At 45.4% G+C, this 15,151-nt stretch overlaps 1 protein-coding gene across 5 annotated transcripts in view; it reads left to right on the top strand.

Moving 5' to 3' along the window:
- Window positions 1-15,151, top strand: part of Klhl29 (kelch like family member 29) — a 287,642-nt gene that overhangs the window by 72,910 nt on the left and 199,581 nt on the right. For all 5 annotated transcript variants that reach the window (XM_048353357.1, XM_048353356.1, XM_048353360.1 and 2 more), the window contains exon 2: window positions 6,852-6,959. The gene's annotated coding sequence lies outside the window, so the exon portion shown is untranslated. The remainder of the gene's footprint in view (window positions 1-6,851; window positions 6,960-15,151) is intronic.

Below are 15,151 nucleotides of genomic sequence, written 5' to 3'. Positions count from 1 at the left end.
CCTCTTTCCATGTCTTGCTGTGCTGCCCAAATTTACACACTATTCTCTGTAAATTTATTTATTTATTTGTTTGTTTGTTTGTTTATTTATTTATTTGTCAGTCATGGTGCTTGAACTCAGGGTTTGGGCACTTTCTCTGAGCTTATGTGCTAGAAGTTAGTGCTCTACTACTTTGAACCACAGCTCCACTTCTGGTTTTTAGGTGGTTAATTGAAGATAACAAGTCCCACAGCCTTTCCTGGCTGTCTGGCTAACTGGCTTTGAACCACTATCCTCAGATCTCAGCCTCCTGAAGTAGCTAGGATTGTAGGCATGAGCTACTAGTTACCTGGCTACCCTTTGCTTTTGTGTGTGTGTGAGGGGATGCAGATTAAGATTTGAATTTAGGACCTTATGCTTGTTAAGCAGGTGCTCTACCACTTGAGGGGTGCCTTCAGCCTTGCTTTTGACTGGTTATTTCTGGAGATACATTGTAGACAACTTTTCTGCCTTGGGTTGGCTTTGAACTGTGATTCTTCTATTTTCAGGCTGAGTAGCTAGGATTATGAGAGCAGCCACCAGCACCCCAAACTTGTCCTTTCGCTTTTCTTTTCTTTTCTTTTCTTTTCTTTTCTTTTCTTTTCTTTTCTTTTCTTTTCTTTTCTTTTGTCTGTCTTGGGGCTTGATCTCAGGGCCTGGGTGCTATCTCTGAGCTCTTTTGCTCAAGACTACATCTCTCTTCGCAGATGACATGATCCTATACCTAAAGAATCCCATAGACTCTACCCCCAAGCTACTAGAGCTGATCCAAAACTTTGGCAAAGTTGCAGGATATAAAATAAACCCTGAAAAATCAACGGCCTTTCTCTATGCTAACAACCCGAAGACCGAGGCCGAAATCAGGAAAGCAACTCCTTTTGCAATAGCCCCCCAAAACATAAAATACCTAGGAATAACCTTAACTAAAGAAGTGAAAGACCTCTTTGAGGAGAACTTTAAAAGCTTGAAAAATGAAATTATGTCAGAACTAAGGAAATGGAAAAACCTCCCATGCTCCTGGATTGGGAGGATTAATATAATCAAAATGGCAATATTGCCAAAGGCTATCTACAAACTCAATGCAATACCCATTAATATCCCAACACCATTTTTTAATGAAATAGAGGAAGCAATCCAGAAATTCATATGGAACAATAAAAGACCTAGAATAGCAAAAACAATCCTAAGCAGAAAGAACAGTGCTAGAGGAATTACAATACCCAACTTCAAGCTGTATTATAAAGCTATAGTAATAAAAACAGCTTGGTATTGGCACCAGAACAGGCCTGAAGACCAATGGAACAGAATTGAATACCCAGAAATGAACCCACAGAACTACGCCTACTTAATCTTTGATAAAGGAGCTAAAACAATAGTTTGCAAGAAAGATAGCCTCTTTAACAAATGGTGCTGGCAAAACTGGCTCAACACATGCAACAAACTAAAACTAGATCCTTATATATCACCCTGCATCAAAATCAATTCCAAATGGATTAAAGACCTCAAAATCAAAACAGACACCCTGAAAACACTAAAGGAAGGAGTAGGAGAAACACTTGGGCTCCTTGGCGCAGGATGGAACTTCCTTAACAAAGACCCAGAAAGGCTACAAATCAAAGAAAGGTTGGACAAATGGGACTGCATCAAACTGCAGAGCTTCTGCACGGCAAAGGACATAGCTCACAAGATAAACAGAAAGCCCACAGACTGGGAGAAGATCTTTACCGACCATTCAACGGACAAAGGCCTCATCTCTAAAATATATGCTGAACTAAAAAAATTACCTTCTTCCAAAACAAAACCGCAAAGAACCAATAGCCCCCTCATCAAGTGGGCTAAAGACTTACAAAGAGACTTCTCTGATGAGGAAATGAGAATGGCCAAGAGACATATGAAAAAGTGCTCTACATCACTGGCTATAAAAGAAATGCAAATCAAAACAACATTGAGATTCCATCTCACCCCAGTAAGAATGTCATATATCAAGAAAACTAACAATAACAATTGTTGGAGGGGATATGGCCAAAAGGGAACCCTACTTCATTGTTGGTGGGAATGTAAACTGGTTCAGCCACTCTGGCAAGCAGTATGGAGATTCCTCAGAAGGCTAAATATAGAACTCCCCTATGACCCAGCAGCCCCACTTTTGGGTATCTATCCAAAAGACCACAAACAAAAATCACAGTAATGCAACCAGCACAACAATGTTCATCGCAGCACAATTTGTCATAGCTAGAATCTGGAACCAACCCAGATGCCCCTCAGTAGATGAATGGATCAGGAAAATGTGGTACATATACACAATGGAATTTTATGCCTCTATCAGAAAGAATGACATTGCCCCATTTGTAAGGAAATGGAAGGACTTGGAAAAAATTATACTAAGTGAAGTGAGCCAGACCCAAAGAAACATGGACTCTATGGTCTCCCTTATTGGGAATAATTAGTACAGGTTTAGGCAAGTCATAGCAGAGCATCACAAGAGCCCAATAGCTATACCCTTATGAACACATAAGATGATGCTAAGTGAAATGAACTCCATGTTATGGAAACGATTGTTATATCACAGTTGTAACTACTTTCAACGTCCCATCTGTATCTGTAGCTTCTATTATTGATGACGTTCTTGTATCACCTTCCTGTGGTTGTACCTACACTATCTCTGTAATCTTATCTGAGTATATTGGAAACTGTGTATACTGGTATTGGAGGTAGGAGATTGAGAGGGAATACCAAAATTGAGAGACACAGGGTAAAAAAAGACAACTACAAAAGCAATACTTGCAAAACTGTTTGGTGTAAGTAAACTGAACACCTCAGGGGGGAAAGGGAAAGGGGGAGGAGGGAGGGGGGTATGAGGGACAAGGTAACAAACAGTACAAGAAATGTATCCAGTGCCTAACGTATGAAACTGTAACCTCTCTGTACATCAGTTTGATAATAAAAATATGAAAAAAAAGAAATGAAGGCAAACCTACCTATCTTGGGGGTGCTTCTCACAACAGGACATTCCTCAGGCCTGCATGCCTCCCTCTCTCCCTAGCAAAGTTCAAAACATAATGCCTTTAGATGTGAACTAATTGTCTGAATATTTCTCAGCAAATAAAGAGAAACCACAAAGGATAAAAAAAAAAAAGACTACTAGCACTTTGAGCCACAGCACCACTTCCAGTTTAGATGAGTCTTTCCTGCCCAGGTTAGCTTTAGACTAACTGCATCCTCCGATCTTAGCCTCCTGAGTAGCTAGGATTACAGATGTGCACCACCAACACCCCACATCCTTCCATTTTTTTTAAATGTCATTTTCTTTTAGACTGCAGGCTGTTCCTTGATGATGAAATTAGTGGAAGGGAAAGGGTCAGTGCGGCCAGAGACGTCAGGAAATTAAATCCTTGAGTATCACCATCATCTTGCCTGGAGATGGAAAGCCATTCCTTCTTCCTTGAGATTTCTTGGGTTCCTTCCTGAGATTCATTTCCCAGGCCATGATCTTTGGAAACTTAAGGTTTTACACTGTTATTTAGGAGAAAAATTTTGTGACTAGAAACCAGTTTCTACTCATGTTGAATTACTTTTCGTACCGTGTATCTTATTAGAGTAGAACTCATTCCAAGGCATGGAGGTAGTTTATAGGCCTCCTAGAAAGGAAATTAAGAAATCAGAGGTCCATGATAAATGAATCAATATTACACAATGGATGTCATGGACCAGATACTCAAATATTAAGATATTGTCTAGTCTCTGAAAGCTCCTGATAGGACTAATTGAAGTAGTGGTTTAATAGGAGGAAAAAGAGCAAGAAGGGAAAGATGTGGAAAATAAAGAAATAAAACCCTGAGACATAAACAGAGACCGAATGTGAGCTCACCTTCAAGAGATGAGTTTCTGGTTGGAGTGGACCAAGGACACAGTGTAGATGCGCCTTGCCCTAGAACTTGGCACGAGTGGTGCAGTATTGATCTGTGATGATCCTGAGAGAAGAGCAGGGAGAAGATTCATGGACCAACTTCTCTAGTTTGAAAAACACGTGACAGGTTCATAGGAATTAAATTAAATGCCACAAAAGTAGGTAGCAGTATTAAGGTTCTAGTTCTTACCTATCTGGTTCCAAATCTTGAGACTCTGAAAAGAACAGACATATCCAAATATGTGATCTGAAAAGACTTATTAAAATAACTAATCACAGAAGTCTAGGCACAGTATAAAGAAACCATAATAGTGTGTTACCCCCAGGATAATAATGAGATGAAGATAACTATTGCTTCTAAGCCTAAGGGGGCAAGGGAGCTATTATAGAAACTCATGGAGAGTGCTGTAGAGTCCCATCTCCCCTAACTTAACCCCTCGCCTTCAGCTGAGGGACACAGCCACCCCATGAAGACCTAGCAGGGCAGAAGCAAAATAAATGAATGAACAGCTTGCTCCAGCTAATCCCAGTCTTCTACTAGTTAAACCTAACCAGAAATCAGAGGTATCAGAGCTCAGTTGTTGCCCTCTGTGCTGGTCAGGTATGCCTTCCAGGTCATAGACCAGATGGACGATGGGAGGAAGACCTGGTTAACCAGAATTTTTTCCAGCCCAGATGCTAACCTGTCAATTCATGTCAGGACTCTTAACACACTTAAGAGAACGTCCCAAAGAACCCAGCATTGCATGTAGCTTGTTTCTGTTCAGAAATATTTCAGTGATCACCTCTGGAACTGATCCTTGGCACCATAGTTTAGGAAAGACAAGGCCATTGTAATCAGAACAGGTTGCAGACTTCCATGTGTTCCCTCTGTGCTCAGCCCAGCACCACCCCCCCCCCCCCGCCCCGCTCCTGTATGGCCTGCCTATATTAAGTCAGCGCAGCCTGGTTACAGCTCAGGAAGTGGGTGTTAGTTTGCCAGAGAGAGTTGAGCCATCTGGGTTGAAGCGAAGGAAAGCAGATTAACCTGACATTGACCTCTGAGAGTTTTGTCTCAAGAGCTTGAGGGCTCCATCTAAAGACGAGTACCTGAGATCTTCGGGCTCTCTCTTAGCAACCTATACAGTGGCCTACTAGAACTTACAGAAACCTGGTTACTCACCTCTATGGCTTTATTATCTACGGGAATCTCCCAGGTCCATCCCTAGAGCTCTCCTTGCTGATCTTGAGACAGAGCATCATGTCACACATACACCCTACACACAATACCACACATGCACACACTCACACACTCACACTGCACTGGCTCTTCTGTCTGCCTCAGACACATGTGCAGTCCACTCCAATCAGTTCTTATACAAATGTTCTCCCTTCCCCAGGAAGCTGACCCCACCAGCCCTATTTATACTGCACTGTAGCCCTCCAGCACACTCCTTGTTCTATTCTATCCCTCCAAGCAGCACTTAATTATCTTCAAATAGGCCATGCAATTGTCACATATTCCTAAGTTTATTGTTTCTTGTCTGTTTCTACTAGACTAACAAGTTCTATGAGGGTAGGAATATTTTTGCTCATGTATTCTCTATGTGGATAGGACACACCCTGGAATACAGCAACCACTCAATAAACACTAAATGAATGAATGAATGAATGAATGAATGAGGTTCTCAAGAACATCACCTTCTAAAACATTCTTTTCACCAATACCTACCTGCTGAGGATCTTTCCCAGAAAGCCATGAGTCTTCTCATCACCAGAATCACCAATACCTAGTGGCCAAAGTGATCAATGTCTCTGCGTGTGCCACAAGGGCTTGGTAGAGGAAATGTACTTATGACTTTGGCTCTGTGTCAAAATTAAATGGTGACCTTGGCTTACTTTGTCTCCCCACAGAGGTTATTCTTAATCATAAAGGGAACATGCTGTCCTTGGGAAATGCAATATTTTCTTTGCCACCTTCAGCTTTCAAATGGCTATTTGATATGGCTCATGGGTGTCCCCATCATTGGCAGCTGAAAAAGCTTAGTGGAGAAGACCTGAGAAAGACCCATCGCATCGTCAGAGAGAATGCTAGCCACGAGGTGGAATTGGTTTACAATAACTTATATACCTGTCTAAATCCTTCATATCACAGTAAAGCTTTCCCCTGCTACCTTAGAACCCTGGAGTACTAAGAGAAAAAAAAAGAAAATCAATTGATAATGATATATTCCACTTAAAAAAATATATTGATTCTCAGGTAATGACAGCCACACGCTTTTGCTGGGGAAGATGCCATTTCCCGTCATGGCAATGACTTTCTCATATATTACATCTGAAAGAGCAGACAAGGAATAGCCCTGCTTCCCCATAATAGATAGCCTGTTTCCACTAGGTATTAAATCTCTCTCTTTATATGTATTTTTTAAAACTTCTCTCCAAGGAACCCATTCTTTGTCTCCTCAAGGTCTTCTTGCCTGTTGTCTTAAAAGAAGTCATGATTTGTTTCTGTAATTCTAGAGTTTGTGTCCTTCTCAATGCTAAAGATTTGAATTTCTTACTTTTCTCCCTCACTGGCTTTTCTTTGGATTAGGTGGGAGACAATGCCTTTGTTCTGGATCTTATTCTGTGTTAGTGGCTTGGTGGTGTGGATTAGGGCTGGCCAGTGTTTGAGAAATGGGGAGGGACACCTTGCTAGGGCAGTCTGCTGCCCTCTGCCTCCCCTAATTGAAGTGTGCTATAGCAGAGTGTGGGCTCTCTCTGTGACGTTGTACCTGTGAGACATCGTCTACAAGAGGAGGCTCAGCATCAGGGTGAAAGCCAAGGCAGAAACTAGCTTCCATTGGAGGGTTGGGAGGACACATAAAAAATTAGTACTCAAAATAATGTATTTTTCTTAAAAATCACCTTTCTACACTCCAACCTCCCTCTTCCTCTCTCATTCTAGACTGTGTGGCTTCCCCGCAATGCCCTCCCTCTGCTAAGTGTCGGTGGCCATCAAGGATTTTGCATCCTGGGGACCAATCCTGAGCTTGCCAGAGACGGGCGGCGAAAGGTAAGTCCAAGCCCAGCTCATCTGGAGTGGAGTAAGGGAGTCAGTCATCCCACCTGGGTGGAGCTGGCTGTCTTCTCTCACAGTGCGGGTCTGGGGAAGAACAAGCACGTGATCCACTGAGTGCCCTGGCTTCACTGACCCGTACTGATCTCAGTCACTGTGACTCTTTTTTACTCTCCCCAGTTGCGAAGTTTCTCAAAGGCTTAGATCTTGGGGTGGCTCCTCCAAACTAATTCTTCTCATAATTTAACAAATTCAAGCCTTATCATCTTACTTCTATTCTTCCAGTATACTGCTAAATGTCATGAAAACATTATTTATTCGTAAAGATTTTGAAAGATGGATTCAATTCCTAGCACCCTCTCCCCCCTGCCCAAAAGTACCTAAAATTATATAAAGGGACAAACACTTTAATGTCATGTTCCAGGCTTGTTTCTTATGAATACATACACATAATTACATGGGATTATATTGTGTATACTATTTGTGGAGATATTATTGTGTCTCAACAGTATGTTAAGGCATCTTTAATGTCAGTGAATAGAAACTATACCATCATTTGTCAAGATTCTAAGTTATAGGGCTGGGGATATGGCCTAGTGGCAAGAGAGCTTGCCTCGTATACATGAGGCCCTGGGTTCAATTCCCCAGCACCACATATACAGAAAACGGCCAGAAGTGGCGCTGTGGCTCAAGTGGCAGAGTGCTAGCCTTGAGCAAAAGGAAGCCAGGGACAGTGCTCAGGCCCTGAGTTCAAGGCCTAGGACTGGCCAAAAAAAAAAAAAAAGATTCTAAGTTATAGAGACAGAATAATGTTACTTCAGTTGATACCTTAATGATGGATATTTATCATGTTTTAAATATTTTAGTGTTATCAATAACACCACAAGAAATATTTTCTGAACATGCATGCCCTTTGCAGTCATTTGATTATTTGCTTAGAAACCTTTCTATTCTCCTATCAGGATCAAGAAGTCAGGAGAGCATTGGGGAATGGGGCCTACCTGGTAAATGCATGCTTCTCATGAAACAAAGCTGTCCCATGCTCTAACCCTGCCACCCCCAAGCAGGCCACGTATGTGCCTACTGAAGCCATGCACTGGAGCTAGAGCTGCCAGAGTTCCTCTGCTGGGGAGACAGGCGGGAGATAGGATTGAAGATGTGGGGAGGCACAGGAAGTCTTTAGAAGTCTGTGGGCAATGAGGCATGGTGGCATATAACTACAATCCTGGTATTCAGGAGGTTGAGGCAAGAGTTGTGAGTTTAAGGCCAGCCTAAGACAGAGAGGAGAGAGAAAGAGAGAGAGAGATCTGAGAGACGAGAGAGCATATCAGAGCGCTAGCTGGGCATCAGTGGCTCATGCTTATAATCCTAATTAGGAAGCAAGATCTAAGGATCTCAATTCAAAGCTAGCCCAGGCACGAAAGTACATAAAGATTTTTCTGTCCAATTAACCTTCTAAAAACTGGACATAGACCGTGACTTTGAGTGGTAGAACTAAAGGGTTAACACCCAGGTCCTGAGTTTGAGCCGTAGGACTGGCATGCACACACACACATGCATGGGTCAAAGCTACAGATGTAGGAGCACACAGAGCCTGAGCAAATACAGGTCATAGTGATCTAGGACTGAAACATGTTCAGTGATACCTTGCTCCAGGCTCTCTGACCAAGAAGCTGTGACATCTGCCTCAAGTTACCTTGTGGCCTTACACCCCGACTTCCTTCATCAGGAGCAGACATCAACCAGCAAGAGTCCTGTCATGTACAGATTCTCTGCTGGTCATTTTTCCTTTGATACAGGGACAGTAGGGTTGAACATGGTCCACCACTCCAAGAACCCTTACACCAAGAGAAGAAAATATGTCTCGTGGGTGGCCCAGGTTGTTGGGAGGAAGTGGGAAGAGGTCCAAGCTGGGTCTGGATCAGCTGCCTAAATGGAAGAATGCACACTGCCCAATGGTCTCTCAAGCCTGCTGCCACCCAGTAGCCCAGTGGGGACAGCCAGAGGAGGACAGATGGGTCCCTGACCTAGAATGCTGGTGGGCTGTTGGCGTGAGCCTCATGAACACCACTGAATGGGAGACAGCTGTCTTCTCCATTATCCCAGCCTGTGGAGAATGATTTGCTTCTGTGACTGTCAAATCAGAGGGAGGAGCATTGGAAACAAGACAGCGAAATGGGTTTGGTGACTGATGTCTTCCTTCTTAGAGGGACAGAAGCAGAAGGAGTGTCTGAGAAGAGATTTAAAGCTGTTCTTCACAGCTTTCCTTGGGTATGTAGGCATTGAAAGGGTGATAGGAAAGAAGGGAATGGGGAGGAGTTTGGTTCCTGAGATAATATTTCTTATTTTGTAGCCTTCTATTTCCTGACTCTTGTGCAAGGTGGCATGTGGCTCTCATAAGTCTCAACCTTGAACAAGAGTGGATGCAGGATGATCTGGGTGGGGGGAATCGACTCTGAGGGTGATGTCACCAGACGTAGCTGATAGGTCTCTTACGGGCTTCAGCATCTATCTACATGCTCCAGGCTAGGGTCCTCATGGCAGATGTATGTTTGTTTTCCCTCCCAGTGGGTAATTCCTGAAAGGCAGGAGTCCTGTGTGGTGCATCCCTGAGTTTTACCCCTCCTCGCTTGTACCGGTGCCCAGTGGGCCTTCAGCCAATAGCACACAGCCAGGATAGTCTCTGAGTACCTTGGTGTGTGGTCCAGTGCCGTGTATACTCTTCCCTTGCAGTCAGGACCACCACAGCAGATGGGCAGTCACAGAGTCCCGTGACCACCATGGAAGCAGCTACCACTTCACCGTGGAAATTGGAGAAGCTTACCTGGGCTTTTTGTGCCCTGTTACAAAACAGACCAGTTCAGTAGCAAAGCGTGGACATCTGCTGTCCACTCTCAGAAGGTTGACGACTTTCACCCAAGTATCAAAAAAGATCCCAGCACCAGCAGGGACTTGGGGTGAGCTGAGGACTCTGTGTATGCAGAACCAAAGGCTGAGCCAAAACTGGCATTAATAGACTCTTCTGGCTCTGAGCAGATGGGAGGCAACTGCCAGTCCTCCTGGGCACCAAGGAACTGCCTTGTGCGGCCTCCCTGCCTGTCACTGGGACTGTGGAATCAGTACTGCTTGTCCAGGCTTTGAGCCCTCCCTCAGCCAAGCAAAACGTTCTGTGTGCCCTGCATCCTCAGAGGACGCCACACATGTCTCTAGAGCTGAGGGGACTTGGAGCTGGTCCGTGCACCAGCTCTGGACTCCTGCTCTCAACATAGCTTCATTTCCCCCAAGTGATCCCTCTGACCACACTCCTGTCCTCCCTTTCCTCCCTACTCAGACGAAGCCTTGCTTCGTTGAGATCTTCAGGTCCTCTTCCCGTCCACGGTCATTGTCCATCTGCATTAGGCCTCCATGGCTTTCCTTCTATAGTATGGGCCATGCACATATTCCCTGTGCTACTCTAGACTCCAGGCATACTGGGTCACCCCTTTATCCTCGGACTGTTTCTATGCCTTCCCTGGCCAGCCCCAGAGGACCCTTGCAGCTCCAGCCTCTGCTAGGATTCTGGGAAGTTAGGTCTCTGAGAAGGCGATGGCTCAAGCCCACCTATTGGGCACAGTCCCTCAACTGGTCCTCAGTCCCTCCCAGGTGCCCGTTGTACCTTCCCACTGAAAGGTCTCGGGGTCTACAGTGTCCTGCTTGGCAACCTGTTGGCCCCAGGGCCTCCCTTACCTCTTCCCACTTTCAGACATGTCTTTCAACACAAACATTACCAAATCATTGAGCTCTCCACCTTGAGGAAGTAAGACACAAGTTATTTGCCCAACAGTCTTTCCAGGTGATGTGTGACTCACCTGTTCTCTCATACGCCTTAAAATCTGCCCCAAGACCAAATCATTTAAAAGCCAGGTGCCTTGACTGTGCCAAGCTGTCATCTCTATGGGCTACTCCTGTGCCTGTTGACCTGCAAGTCACAGCCCAGGGCTCACACTGGAGGTGTCACAGCAGTTCATATTCATCCTGTCACTTGTGCCACCTTTTCACATGGACCCTATGGAAGTGTCTGTGATTTTTACCACAGTGTTCTTCTCTGAGCTACTGGCCTAGTGTCTCATAAATCGAAGAATCATGTCCTAACAGGCCAGCTTCTGGTTTGCCCCTCTGAGTTCTCTAGCCCTCAACCCTCGTTGTGTATGAAAATCACCTAAGAGGGCAAAAAATTCTCGCACCAGGATTCATAGCCGCTCCATTAGATCAAACTCTGTGGGAGGGGGGCATAGGCATTCTTACTTTATTCGTGTGTTTATAAAGCTCCCCAAGCAATTCCCCTGAGCTGCCAAGGTTAGAAGTGCTGCCAAGCCCGAGGCAGATTTGTGGCCTGCCTGTACCCAGGTGTAGGACTTCCTAGATGTGGTTTCACGGATGCAGCACTCCCTGCTCCATTTCCCTCCTATGCTTCTTGTTCTTGCTCCTACTTTGATTTACAGTGTCTTAATGTATCCTTTCAAGTCCCTGCCAGTCCTTCTGGAACTAGGCGCGGTAAAACCAAGCAGAATAGAAAGCTTCATGCCCTTCCCTGGTTGAGCCCAGGTTCTTCCTAGTCAGGCCTCCCTCATCCCTAGCCCCAGGAGAGGGCAGATGCCTCCTTTCTGGAACTCCACCATAGGGAATGGCAGCCAGTTCTTTGAAGAGCCCTCCAGGGCCTCCTAGCACAGACCCAATGGGGGTCATAGCATCTGTGTGCTGAGAAAGGCCAAGGAGAGGCTGGGGCTATTCAGGGAGAGCCTGCAGAGCGTCCACTAAGCTCAAGACAGAAGTTACATATTTCCGTATCCTCCTTGCTGCTCTACTCAGCCCCACGCCCAGGCTCCATAGGCAGAGATAGTGGTCAGAAGGCAGGAGATGCCGGGGATAGGAGCAAGGAGCTCAGGACCTGTGTGCATGTGGCATCTGCACTTGGCTGGAGTGGGTAGGGTGGAGGATATACAGTATTTTATTCTGGCTGCAAAACCTCATTTGGCACCTGGGCTAGAAATAGCTTTTCTGCAAACCTCAGAGTTTATTTTTGTGATAAAGTTTGACTTTCCAAGTAGTCTGTCTCTTTCCTTACCTTGTCCCTGCCCCATTGGCCAGGACTGCTGGAAACAGTTGAGATTCCGTACTCTAAGTGAAGACAGATGACTGGAGAGGCCTGGGGCTGACTTCTAGCCTGCATTCTATGTGATTTGTGCAAATTTACACACACACACACACACAATAGGCTAATAGTCTTGCCAACACCCAACTCAGGGAAAGGATCGTGTGCACATTTGAGTGACATTGCTCCTAAATTTGCAGGCATCTGTCCCTCTGAATGTCCTCCTTTAGTCATGTTCAAAAACTGCTTAAGAAAATTTAAGCTTTTGTCTTTTCATTCTAAGTTTCTCTTCCTTTTCTCTCCCCTGGCCACAGATAGTTTGCTCAGTACATGGCAAATCAATAAGTTGCCTCAAATTTGTTCGTTCCTTCGTTCATTCGTTCATTCATTCATTCATTCATTCATTCATGTACTTAGGCATCATGGATCCAGGCCTCGCATCCAGAATGCTCAGACAAAAGCCCCGTCCCCAAGGAATTCTCAGTCCAGCAGAAAGACCTGTAGCTAAACACCTACTAGGAATATGTGATCAGAGCAACAAGAAAACAGTTATACAAAGGGCAATGAGAGAACAACTCATTTGTTCCACTGGTATTTTTTTAAAGCACCGGCTGTAAATGTCAGACATTGTGCTGAGCACAAGGAAAATTGCCATGACTATGTGAGAGAATGAAACTCCCCAACCCCAAGTTTGGGTAAGAATTACCACCCCAGGATAGAGATCACCCACTTGCTCCTCTATCCTCTTGTCTAGGCCACTTAGAGACTCACCAATTACAGCTGCCACAATGCATGTTTTTACTCCCACTTGTGAGCAAACTAGATGCGGAGGAGATGGGGGAGGAGGGGGAATTTCAGTGTCATTCATGGAGCTCAAGCTCACCAACCCATGCAAGAGATGCAGCCTAGCAACCCTCACGGGCCCTTCCTTTGATTTGTAGCAGCTCATTTAGATAAAAGCATCTGGTTTGTAAGGTAGCAGCAACAACAACAACAAAAATCATTAAAAACATATTTCTGCCTTTACCAAGTAACCTAGTAACAGCGTAGAGGTAACAATTAACCTGCCATCTTCCCGCTTCTTCAGGTACCCAGGCAGGAGCTGAACGTGGGAAATGGAAGTCAGAGCGCAGGGAAGTTCTTCGAAGGTCCCTTCTGAGCACTCAGAGATGTGCAGCCAGACCAGCTGAGAAAAACCCTACCCTCACTTTAGCTCATAGAGGACGTGTCCTGCCTCTCGTCCCAGAATAAACAGCGTGATTATTTATTTAGTACCAGTTCAAGGCTCGCTCACACACAACCCGAGTGCTGTGCCGTCTTGCGCAGGCACACACTGAGCAGCAGCTCCTGGTGTTCACGAATCCAGTGAGGGGAATCTGCCCTGTCTAGCTAGCTTCTGCCAACCCCTACTCCCACCCAGACGATTCCTTGGCTAGTTCACCTCTTTGTCCTGTTATAAGCCCAAGCCTCTCCCATCCCTTTCATCTCTCCTGGCAGAGTGCCTCCCTCAGAACACTTACTCCAATCGTGTCCCGGGACGCTCCCCACACCGGTGGAGTGCTAGCGTGTCTTTTCCCTTGCCTGTGTTTATCAGGCTCATCCCCCAGTCCCTGGTCTGCTCTAGGCATGTGAGGGCAGCCCTGCTGTGCTGAGCACGGAGCTCACACACAAGGAACCATGAATGATTAAGGTAGGTTCATGGTTCCCCACCCCCAATCCTATCACAGAGCCCCCTTGTGGGCAGCAGCTTGGGATTCCATCTCTAGATCCCTCCCCAAGGCCTGGCACAAAAGAAAGCTTACATATGTGAGGATGGATGGATGAACCATCAGAAACGCTTCATTTAATCTGTGTGATGTGTGTGCCCAGGGGCCAGCTAAGCCATGAGTGCAGCTCACAGATACCCACTGTAGGGCAGTCGGGGGTAACACACTGGCCTGCCCTCCCAAGAGCTCTGTTCCCCTGGGATGCTGTGTGTCCTGTCCAGAGCTTGCTTTTTAAGCTGTCTAAGCACAGCCTGTGGCTTAAGAGGAAGACAGACCTTCCCCAACCTTGCTCGAACCCAGCATCTCAATATATTCCATTCCACATTCAAGCCACGTTTAGAAAAGGTGCATTCCACATCCACACATATTCATTTCTTCTTTCATATTGGAGACATTTTCAGGGGGCCAGAGAAGTGTTGAAGTCAGGGGCATACTTGCTTGAACCAGACTGCCTGGGACCTACCAGCACTGCCCCTTCCCCACTGAGTGGCTCCAGGACAGTATTCACCCACCCTGGGCCTCTGTTTCTTCAGGTGCAGAGTAAGGATTATAATAATATTTACCTCTTAGAGTAAATGTAAACATTAAATGTGTGAACATGGTAAGTTACCTAGAGTGGCACGCAAAGTGTGGGGCCAAGGGTGTGCCTTCGCAAGCACCCCAACAAAGCCGTGGATTTAGCTACTGCCCTATTCAGAACCATGTGCACCTTCAAGGGAGATGAGGAGGCATCTGGCACTATTGCCTTTGCCTGCAGAATGGTTGGCAGGGGATGTCTGCTCCCAGGGACGTAATGACCATCCTTTACCCAGAAGAATCCCATGCAGGTGTGTCATCTCATAAACCATACAGCCATGAACTCTGCCTTTGCTTTATTACATCAAATGCAACACACACACACACACACACAAACACACACACACACACACTGACACTGGTGGCTCACAGCTGTACTCCTAGCTACTCAGGAGGCTGAGATCTGAGGATCAAGGTTCAAAGACAGCCTGGGCAGAAAAGTACATGCAACTCTTATCTCCAATTAACCTCTAGAAAAACGGAAGTGGACTTGTGGCTCAAGTGGTGATAGAGTGCTAGCCTTGAGCACAAAAACTCAAGAGATAGCAGCCAGGCCTAGAGTTAAAGCCCCAAGATAAAACAACAACAAACAAACAAACAAAACCAAACAAAGAAATAAGTTATGGAGTAAAATTTATATTTAAGATGATATCACACTTGACACTGGTGGCTCATGCCTATAATCTTAGATACTCTGGAGCCTGAGGACCTCGAGG

This window comes from Perognathus longimembris, chromosome 8, assembly GCF_023159225.1.
Source record: "Perognathus longimembris pacificus isolate PPM17 chromosome 8, ASM2315922v1, whole genome shotgun sequence".
Lineage (NCBI taxonomy): Eukaryota > Metazoa > Chordata > Mammalia > Rodentia > Heteromyidae > Perognathus > Perognathus longimembris.
This window is presented reverse-complemented; position numbering and strand designations above follow the sequence as displayed.